Genomic DNA, 10,671 nt, shown 5'->3' with positions numbered 1-10,671 from the left:
ACTCTGGTGGAATATTAATCGTGATGCTCCCTGGGGTAAGATAAGGTGCAGGGAGGCAGGTTGACCTGGGGTCAGCTCTGGGGTCCCGCCAGAACTTTTCAGGTCTTACTCCTTAAATCTTTATTTTTATATTTTATTTTGTTGTTGTTGCTGTTGTTTGTGTTGAGACAGAGTTTTGCTCTTTTGCTCTTCTTGGCCATGCTGGAGTGCAATGGCGTGATCTCAGCTCACAGCAACTTCTGCCCCCTGGGTTCAAGTGATTCTCCTGCCTCAGGCTCCCGAGTAGCTGGGATTACAGGCATGCACCAACACATCCGGCTGATTTTTGTATTTTTAGTAGAGACGGGGTTTTGCCATGTTGGCCAGGTTGGTCTCAAACTCCTGACCTCAGGTGATCCACCCGCCTCTGCCTCCCAAAGTGCTAGGCATGAACCACGGCACCTGGTCCTGTTTTTTGTGTTTTTTTGAGACGAGGCCTGGTTCTGTTGCCCAGGCTGGAGTGCAGTGGTGTGATTTTGGTTCACTACAGCCTCAGCCTCTCCAGTAGCTGGGACTACTGGCATGTGCCACCATGCCTGGCTGATTTTTTATTATTTTTTTGTAGTGATGTGGTCTCACTATGTTGCCCAGACTGGTCTCAAACTCCTGAGCTCAAGTGATCCTCCCATCTTGTCCTTCCAAAGTGGTGATGTTACAGGCCCTGGCTGGCCCTTGCTCTCTCAGCCACCCCTCCTCCTTTTTGCTCCTATCCCAGATTTCTTCTTAGGGTTTCCTGCAAAGCCATCCAGTTTGATGCCCAGGCCCCGGGGGCTCAGCTTCCACCATTTGGGCCTCTCAAGGTTCTTTTGAAAATCAGAATAAGAAACGTTTCATCTCATTGTGTATATTTATTTCATTTGTGTTTTTCTTGGCTTTCTAAATTGCTGGGGGGATTTTTAAAAATCTTTTTGTTTTTTAACTAGAGAAACTAACAAAATATACACAGACTCTCAAATGACACTACGGGTACCTTCATGGCTTTGCCTCTAATTATTTATTATTACCTTATCCCTCTTCACAGGGGCAAACCCATGCTTTATGAAGCCTGATGCTTACACAATTCTGGGAGCCTTCCTTGAAAAAAAAATTTCAAAATTACAAATGCAAAATTAGGTACAAAAGGGAATATTTACAATGAGAAATCACCACAAATAGCAAGATTTAAACAGCTGATAGGCCGGGCGCGGTGGCTCAAGTCTGTAATCCCAGCACTTTGGGAGGCCGAGGCGGGCAGATCACGAGGTCAGGAGATCGAGACCATCCTGGCTAACACGGTGAAACCCCGTCTCTACTAAAAATACAAAAAAAAAACTAGCCGGGCGAGGTGGCGGGCGCCTGTAGTCCCAGCTACTCGGGAGGCTGAGGCAGGAGAATGGCGGGAACCCGGGAGGCGGAGCTTGCAGTGAGCCGAGATCGCGCCACTGCACTCCAGCCTGGGTGACAGAGCAACACTCCGTCTCAAAAAATAAAAATAAAAATAAAAATAAACAGCTGATAAATTAAACAGTGCAAAATCCAGGGGAAAAAAATCATGGTTGATCAAAATTTCTTTCTTTTTTTTTTTTTTTGGAATGGTGTCTTGCTCTGTTGCCCAGGCTGTAGTGCAGTGGTGCCATCTCGGCTCACTGCAATCTCCGCCTCCCAGGTTCAAGCGATTCTCCTGCCTCAGTCTCCTGAGTAGCTGAGACTACAGGCACGCGCCACCATGCCCAGATAATTTTTTGTATTTTTAGTAGAGATGGGGTTTCACCATTTAGCCGGTAGGTCTCTACCTCCTGACCTCGTGATCCGCCTGCCTCAGCCTCCCAAAGTGCTGGGATTACAGGCGCCACCTCGCCGGCCTTTTCTTATTAATAATTTAGAAACGTTTTTTCAGCCTCACAATTTGTGAGTAATATCAAGTACTCACAAATTGTTTCTTTTTTTTTTTTTTTTTTTTAGATGGAGTCTTTCTCTGTCCCCCAGGCTGGAGTGCAGTGGCACAATCTCGGCTCACTGCAATTTCTGCCTCCCGAGTTCAGGCGATTCTCCTGCCTCAGCCTCCTGAGTAGCTGGGATTACAGGCGCACACCACCACGACCAGCTAATTTTTTTTTTTTTTTTTTTTTTTTTATTTTTAGTAGCGATGGGGTTTCACCATGTTGGCCAGGCTGGTCTCGAACTCCTGACCTTGTTGTGATCCGCCCATCTCGGCCTCCCAAAGTGCTGGGATTACAGGCGTGAGCCACCGCGCCCGGCCAATAATCAAGTGTGTTTGTAAGATGATCAACTGGTCGCGCGCGGGGCACGTGGGGAGGTGCTGAGGAGCTGAGGCCACGGCCAGCTAGACGCCGGACTGTCCAGCGAGCACTGCAGCGGGAGCCGGCAGTCGGAGCAGCCCCGGAGCAGGAGCAAAAGCAGCAGCAGCAGCCGTCGCCGTTAGCGGAGCGCAGCCGAGCCGGCCATGGCGTTGTCGATGCCGCTGAACGAGCTGAAGGAGGAGAACAAAGAGCCCCTCATTGAGCACCTCGTCAAAGCTGGCAGTGATGGTGAAAGCATAGGAAACTGCCCCTTTTCCCAGATGCTCTTCATGATTCATTGACTCAAAGGAGTTGTATTTAGTGTCACAACTGTTGACCTGAAAAGGAAGCCTGCAGACCTTCAGAACTTAGCTCCCGGGACCCACCCACCATTTATAAGTTTCAACAGTGAAGTCAAAACGGATGTAAGTAAGATTGAGGAATTTCTTGAAGAAGTCTTATGCCCTCCCAAGTACTTAAAGCTTTCACCAAAACACCCAGAATCAAATACTGCTGGAATGGACATCTTTGCCAAATTCTCTGCATTTATCAAGAATTGAAGGCGAGAGGCTAATGAAGCACTGGAGAAGGATCTCCTAAAAACTCTGCAGAAACTGGATAAATATCTGAATTCTCCTCTCCCTGATGAAACTGATGAAAATAGTATAGAGGACATTAAGTTTTCTACACATAAATTTCTGGATGGCAACGAAATGACATTAGCTAATTGCAACCTGCTGCCCAAACTGCATATTGTCAAGGTGGTGGCCAAAAAATATCACAACTTTGATATTCCAAAAGAGATGACTGGCATCTGGAGCTACCTAAATAATGCATACAGTAGGGATGAGTTCCTCAATACCTGTCCCAGTGATAAGGAGGTTGAAATAGCTTATAGTGATGCCAAAAGACCTACCAAGTAAAATCGCATTTATGAAAGAGATGTCTTCATGTCTTCCCCTAAGAATATGCTTTTCCTAACAGGCTACTCTTCTTCTTATAGCGTAGAAACTATATTTTGCATGAACATGCAGTTATTGAAAATTAGGATCAAGGATAGACAAGGTATAGTAGTTATCTTAAAATATACACTCCTTGACTGGGCGCGGTGGCTCATGCCTGTATCCCAGCACTTTGGGAGGCCGAAGCAGGCGGATCACCTGAGGTCAGGAGTTCAAGGCCAGCCTGGCCAACATGGTGAAACCCCATCTCGACTAAAAATACAAAAAAAAAAAAAAAAAATTAGCAGGATGCGGTGGCATGCGCCTGTAATCCCAGCTACTTGGGAGGCTGAGGCGGGAGAATCGCTTGAACCTGGGAGGTGGAGGTTGCTGTGAGCCGAGATCGTGCCACTGCACTCCAGCCTGGGTGACAGAGCGAGACTGCATCTCAAAAAAAAAATACACACACACACACACACACACACACACACTCCTAAGCAGTATTATTTTGAAATCCTTTTACCCCGCGTACCTCTGTACCCGGGTTCCCCTCTTTTTAATTTGGAGACACTCCACCACAAACTTTACACTTTAGAGGTAGCTTGCCATCTCTCAGGAGCCCTCACCATTATGTCCATTCACTGTGTGTAGATGGCAGAATTTTGAGGTGCAATGCGTGTTAGAATAGTAGCTACGACTTTATCAGGCAGCCCCAAACTGGTGCATAATGCATGGTACAAGGAATATTTATGTATTTTTTTGGATTTTTGTAATATTTAGTGCAGGGTGGAGAGCTAACAGAGGAAAGAGCTCCATTCTTCAAAATAGAGTGATGAAAATTCATTCTAAAACTCAAAGTATTTTCTTTTCTTTTGGGGGAAGGGGACGTAGTCTCACTCTGTCGCCCAGGCTGGAGTTGCAATAGCACGGTCTTGGCTCACTGCAACCTCCTCTTCCCGGGTTCAAGAGATTCTCCTGCCTCAGCCTCCCAAGTAGCTGGGATTACAGGCGCCTGCCACTGCGCCCGACTAATTTTTGTGTTTTTAGTAGAGATGGTCTGCTAGCCAGGCTGGTCTTGAACTCGTGACCTCATAATCCACCCGCCTCGGCCTCCCAAAGTGCTGGGATTACAGGCATGAGCCACTGCATCTGGCCCAACTCAAAGTATTTTCATTTGGGATATTTATTCTTGTTTTTTATTAACCCAGTGATTACACTTGGCTACGTTCGAGGAAGGCATGTCCACTGTAATTTTGATGATGACAGAATTATTTTTCTTTGTAGAAAGACAGATACTACTTTATCAGGGAAGTTAGTCAAATGAAATGGAAATTGGTTAAATGGACAAAAGCTACCTAGTTAAAAGGATGATCCGACAACATTCTTTAACCCCATTGTATGTGGAAAGAGCATAGCTTAAAATCTTGAGAAATTTGGGTCATAAAAGTTTTCATGGTAGACAGTTGATGCAGTATATAAATTGGCATAATGGAAATAATCTGATTTTATTTTTACAACTAACAAATCATTCCCCTTCATTTAAACACCTTTTGTATTTACTTCAATGAGGAGATTGGAGTCTGAATAGAAAGTCTTACTGTTTTCCAAGGGATTCTGAGAAATTTTTGTATTCAACAGTTGGAAAGTTCTCTACTATTCTAGTTGATAAAACTTCCCTTTTTTGATGTAGATGCAGATTTTCTATACAGTTCTATTGTCTTGTTTTACTAGGACTGTTAACTTTTGTCATAAAATTCAAATAAGATTTTATTTCTTGGTAATTTTGGCTTTCACAATTTGTCTTTAAATCCTTGAGCAAGATGTTTACAATTAAGAGATTTCTGACATTTATTCTTACACTAAGTGGATCAACTCTAGGATTTAGGCACGTTAACTTTACTTCTGTTGTGTTTTGAATCTCTCCAGAGTTGCATGTAGATAGCATTTGTTTCTGTGCACTTAAACCTATTTAGAAAATATCTACAAAGTAAAAATGGAGAGGAAATAGACGTGTTTTTTCATGAAAATGTTGATGCAAATTTCATCAAGTTTAATGATTCACCAATTTCTTACATTAATTTGAATTAAGCATTTAATTCAAAGAGAGGGGAGCATTCATTATTGACATATATGGGCTTTTAAAAACTCCATCCTGCCGGGCGCGGTGGCTCACGCCTGTAATCCCAGCACTTTGGGAGGCCGAGGCGGGCGGATCCCGAGGTCAGGAGATCGAGACCATCCTGGCTAACACGGTGAAACTCCGTCTCTACTAAAAATGCAAAAAATTAGCCGGGCGAGGCGGCGGGCGCCTGTAGTCCCAGCTACTCGGGAGGCTGAGGCAGGAGAATGGCGTGAACCTGGGAGGCGGAGCTTGCAGTGAGCCGAGATCGTGCCACTGCACTCCAGCCTGGGCGACTAAGCGAGACTCTGTCTCAAAAAAAAAAAAAAAAAAAAAAAAAAAAAAAAAAAAACCTCCATCCTTTATAAATAGTCAAGGTTTGGGTCACACAAATTATATTTTCATCATGGAAAAATTTCAATTTCTCAAGCCATAATGTTGAACGGAATTGGAGCATTTTCTTTAGGATTTCTTGAACAGGCAAATGAAAGCTTATTATAGCATGCATGTATTTTCTTTTCTCTTTGGAACATCAACACCAGTATATTGTTGGCAGCTATTGTATTAAAAAAAAAAAAGTATATTTTCACTATCATAAAGGATTCTTTCCCCCCCTCATGAAAATAAACAATTTGGGGTAAAAAAAAAAAAAAAAAAGATCAACTTTGAGACAACTGCCAAGGTTCTTTCATACATGGGCTGCAAGTTTTCAAGACTTTTGTGCAGTTACTAATATTAAATAGTCTTTGAGTTGATAACGCTCATAACTAGCTTATCCTCGGTGTTCTCCTTCTAATGTCTGTGGCATTGATTGGTGACTAAGCCCCATTTACCATGACTAAGACCAGGTAGCTTGTTCCCTTTGAGTGGGCAGATACATGGTAGTTTTACTTTAGACTCCTTTATGTCCCCAGAACTCAGGGATGATCCAAGGCTAGGGCTACTCTTGCTATCCTTACAGGACTCTGCATCCAAGTCTTTGCCTGGGAATAGGTCAGTTTCAGAGAGATTCCCACAGAGCAGGAGGGACAGACTACTTCTAAGCATGTTGTTAGGCACTGGTGTTTAAAATTTGGTCGAATATCCATGAGCAATAGCACATTATCAACAGTGATCATTTAATTCTCTCTTGTTCTCCCTAGCTACATTTTCTGCCTGTTGTCATAAAGATGAAGTGGGACCACCTACTTAGATTTTTAGTTATCATATTTTTATATTAAAAATAGTAACTCATTGTGGACTTTGCTCATTCCATTCAATCACAAAGCCTTCTCTAGGGAACATATTATCAAAGGTCCCTCCTCTTTTATTTTAGTTTGGCCATTAGCCCGGAAAGTATTTCTACAGGTATGAAGCCTTTAACCGCTTGCCTATAGAACTTTAAAATTTGTAGCCCTGAAAATATTAAATAATATCAATTTATCCAGGAAAATTTATCTATGGTTTAAGATAAGTGTCCTAGTAAACAATGAGTATACTTATCAGCTATTTCTAGGGCAGGGAGAGTGGGGAGAGAGAGCAATGGGAAATATTATGAGGAAATGTAATATAATAAGGTTTTGCCCTAATGAAGCAGAACCAGGAAGTTAGAAAAAATTACAGTTTGAAAACTAAAGGACAGGTGTTAGAAAAGAGAAACCCAAACAAAGGAAGAAGAAAGACCTGGACTATATGGATTTTAATTTAAGGAGTTACACTGTGATAATAAACCTATTCTTTTAACTCAAAACTGTTTATTTCCTATCCCATTAACTAAGTGGAAGATCTCAAAAGGGGGCAGTCCTGTAGGCCAAATGTACCCTGGGAGCCAAGGTGCACCCTCTGGGTAGCTCGAGAGAGCGCAAGGCATCAGTTGGTGGTGAGCTTGACTTGAGAGTTGAGACTAAAACCACTGGTGGGGGTGTAATGTATAGCCTAAACCATATGACATTGTATTTGGCTGGATTTTCTTTTCTTCATTTTTTTAAATTGTAAAATACAGATAACTTAGAATTTACCATTTTAAGAGTACTATTCAGAGGCATTAAGTACATTTGCAATGTTGTCCAACTATCACCACTTTGCATTTCCAGAACCTTTTTCATCATCTCAAACAGAAATTCTGACCCCATAAAATAACTCCCTATTACCCTCTCCCCCTAGCCCCTGGTAGCCTCTATTCTACTTTCTGTCTCTATGAGTTTGACTACTCTAGGTACCTCATATAAGTGGAACCATACAATATGTGGCCTTTGTGACTGGCTTCTTTCACTTAGCATAGTGTTTTCAAGATTCATCCATGTTGTAGCATGTATCAGAGTTTCATTCCTTTCTAAGGCTGAATATTTCATTGTGTGTATACACCAAATTTTGTTTATCCATTCATTTGTTGATGGACATTTGGGTTGTTTGCACATTTTGGCTATTGTGAATAATGCTGCTATGAATGGTGGTGTACAAGTGTCTGTTACAGTCCCTGTTTTCCCTTCTTTGGGGTATATACCTAGGAGTGGAATTGCTGGGTCATATGGTAATTTTACGCTTTTTGAGGAACTGCCATGATTTCCACAGCAGCTGCACCATTTTACATTCCTGCCAGCAATGTAGAAGGGTTCCAATTTCTCCACATCCTGGCCGGTTATTATTATTATTTTTTTGGTTAATAGCCTTTCTAATGGGTGTGAAGTGGTATCTCATTATGGTTTTGATTTGCATATCCCTAATGACTATGATGTTAAGTGTCTTTTCATGTGTGTATTGGATATTTACATATATTCTTTGAAGAAATGGCTCTGCAAGTCCTTTGCCCATTTTTGACTTGGGTTTTGTGTTTTGCTGATATTGAGTTGTAGGAGTTTTTCATATGTTCTGGATATTAATGCCATATCAAATATATTATTTGCAAATATTTTCTCCCATTCTGTAGGTTGCCTTTTCACTCTGTTGATAGTGTCTTTTGATGCACAAAAGGTTTTAATTTTGTTGAACTCCAATTTATCTATTTTTTCCACCTGTGCTATTGTCATATCCAAGAAATTATTGCCAAATCCAATCTTGTGAAACTTCCCCGTCACGGTATAGTTTTATCTCTTATGGTTAGGTTTTTTATTCATTTTCAGTTAATTTTTGTATGTTACATGAGGAAAAGATCCAACTCCATTGTTTTGCATATATATATGTATGTAATATATATTATATATGCATATAATATATATATATACACACACACACCCAGTTTTCCCAGCACCATTTATTGAAGACTGTCCTTTCCCTCATTGAATGGTCATGGCACCCTTGTGGAAAATCAGATGACCATATATGTTAAGGGTTATTTATGAGCTCCTTATTCTATCCCATTGGCGTATATACCTGTCCTTCCTCAGTATAGTTTTATAGTAAGTTTTGAAATCAGTAAGTAGGAGCCCTCCCAACATTGTTCTCCTTTTTCAAGACTGTTTTGGCTAGCGGAGAGGTGGATAAGGAAACTCCTTATCTGTATGAATTTTAGCAGCATCTTGTCATTTTCTGCAAAAAAAAAAAAAAAAAAAAAAAAAAAAAAGCCTGCTGGGATTTTGATAGGGATTGCATTGACTCTGCAGATCAATTTGAGAAGTATTGCTATCTTAATAGTATTATGTCTTTTAATCCTTGGATATGGGATTTTTTCCATTTATTTCAGTCTTTAATGTTTTTCAATGATCTGTAGTTTTCAATGTACAAATCTTGCATTTCTTTTGTTAAATAGATTTTTAACTTTATTGATTTTGATGCTATTGTAATGGAATTTTAACTTAATTTTCAGATTGTTTATTGCTAGTGTGTAAAACTATAACTGATGTTTAAATATTGATCTTATATCCTGCAGTTTCCAGAATTTGCTTATTGGCTTTATTAGGTTTTTTTTATAGTGGATTTCCCAAGATTTTCTATATATAAAATCATGTCATGTGAAAGTAGCGATAGTTTAATTGTTCCTTTCTTATCTGGATGTCTTTCATTTCTTTTTCAGGCTAGAACTGCAAGTACAATATTGAACAGAATTGGTGAGAGGGGACAATCCTTGTTAAAGGTGCACTTTTGATAGGGTTAAAAGACCAGTGTTCAACACTTTCCAATCCTGACCTTGGGCAAATCATTTACCCTTTCTGTTTGCTTATCTAAAATCGAAGATAACAGCCTACAGTGTACACGGGTGGTCGTGTCTACTTTTTAGAAGCCCATGAGCTAGTGGGTAAGCAAATGATTCATGGAAATAATTACAAAAACAAGGTAATATATGCTAAGAGTTATTAGGGCTATGAATGATGTATCTTGGATACCCTATTAGGTAATTTTGTGGTGAAAAATTTGTAAACAATCTAGTGCTAAATAGAGAAATGGTTTAAAAATTTAAGATACCAATAACTTGCTTTCACTGTCACCTAAATTAGTTTGGTTCCATTTTTAACAGTCTTTTATTACAAACTGATATAATCATAGCATAACTAAATTCAACCCTGTTCTCTATAAAATAGATCTCGTTTTGTAAGGTTTTACTATGATTTTGCATGCCATTTGATGTCCACAGGTAGTTTTAAGTCAAAAGGAAATCTGTAAATTAGGAACTGTTAATTTCCTCTTCATTTGGGCATCCTAGGTAGACTGTATAGAATTGTTCCAAGCACCCCATTAATTTGAGATTAGCCTAAGTTTTTCCTACGCCTGCACTTTGGAATATAAACATGTAGAAAATAGTCCATGACACAGCGGATGGGTTCATAAGTTTCTTCCGGGTTCTAACACCGAATTGTGCTGATGATCTGGCAATGGAGGCTAATCTTGTCACATCAAGTACGGCCTATTCGCTAAGCCGTCTGGGGTACTTTATAATTTTTTTCTTTGCTGGTCTGTTTGAAGGGCTCCTATAGCCAACAAGGTTGTCAGTCCCGTCAGTTACGCTGTGAGAACGCCTAAACGCTTTCAAGTACTGATGCTGCATGATCGTGTGAAAGTGTTTCCCAGAGCACCTCCCTCGCGGGGTGGGGAAAAGGACCTCACTCCCCACGCCCCCTCCTTCCGCTGCAGGAGATAGCCACACCTTCCCCCTATCGGCGCCAAGCAGGTGGCCAGGCCCTCGGGACCTCGCGCCCCCGCAGCCCAGTGGCCCGGCCAGCTCGTGCGTCACGTGACGCGGGTCAGCTGCGCCGCCGGGACCTCCAGGCACCGCGGCGGCGACAGCCCAGCGCGTGGTCTCGGGATCTCATGTTTCCGCGCCCCTCCCCCCACGATCCCGGAAAAGGGGGAGGCCAGTGACGTCATCATCCGGGTTCTTGTC

At 41.5% G+C, this 10,671-nt stretch overlaps 1 pseudogene; it reads left to right on the top strand.

Moving 5' to 3' along the window:
* Positions 1-2,202: 2,202 nt before the first annotated feature.
* Positions 2,203-3,504, top strand: LOC101020702 (annotated as a pseudogene).
* The last annotated feature ends 7,167 nt before the right edge of the window (positions 3,505-10,671 follow it).

Source organism: Papio anubis, chromosome X, assembly GCF_008728515.1.
Source record: "Papio anubis isolate 15944 chromosome X, Panubis1.0, whole genome shotgun sequence".
NCBI classification, from domain to species: domain Eukaryota; kingdom Metazoa; phylum Chordata; class Mammalia; order Primates; family Cercopithecidae; genus Papio; species Papio anubis.
Note: the sequence above shows the minus strand (reverse complement) of the source record. Positions and strands in the feature narration are given on the sequence as shown.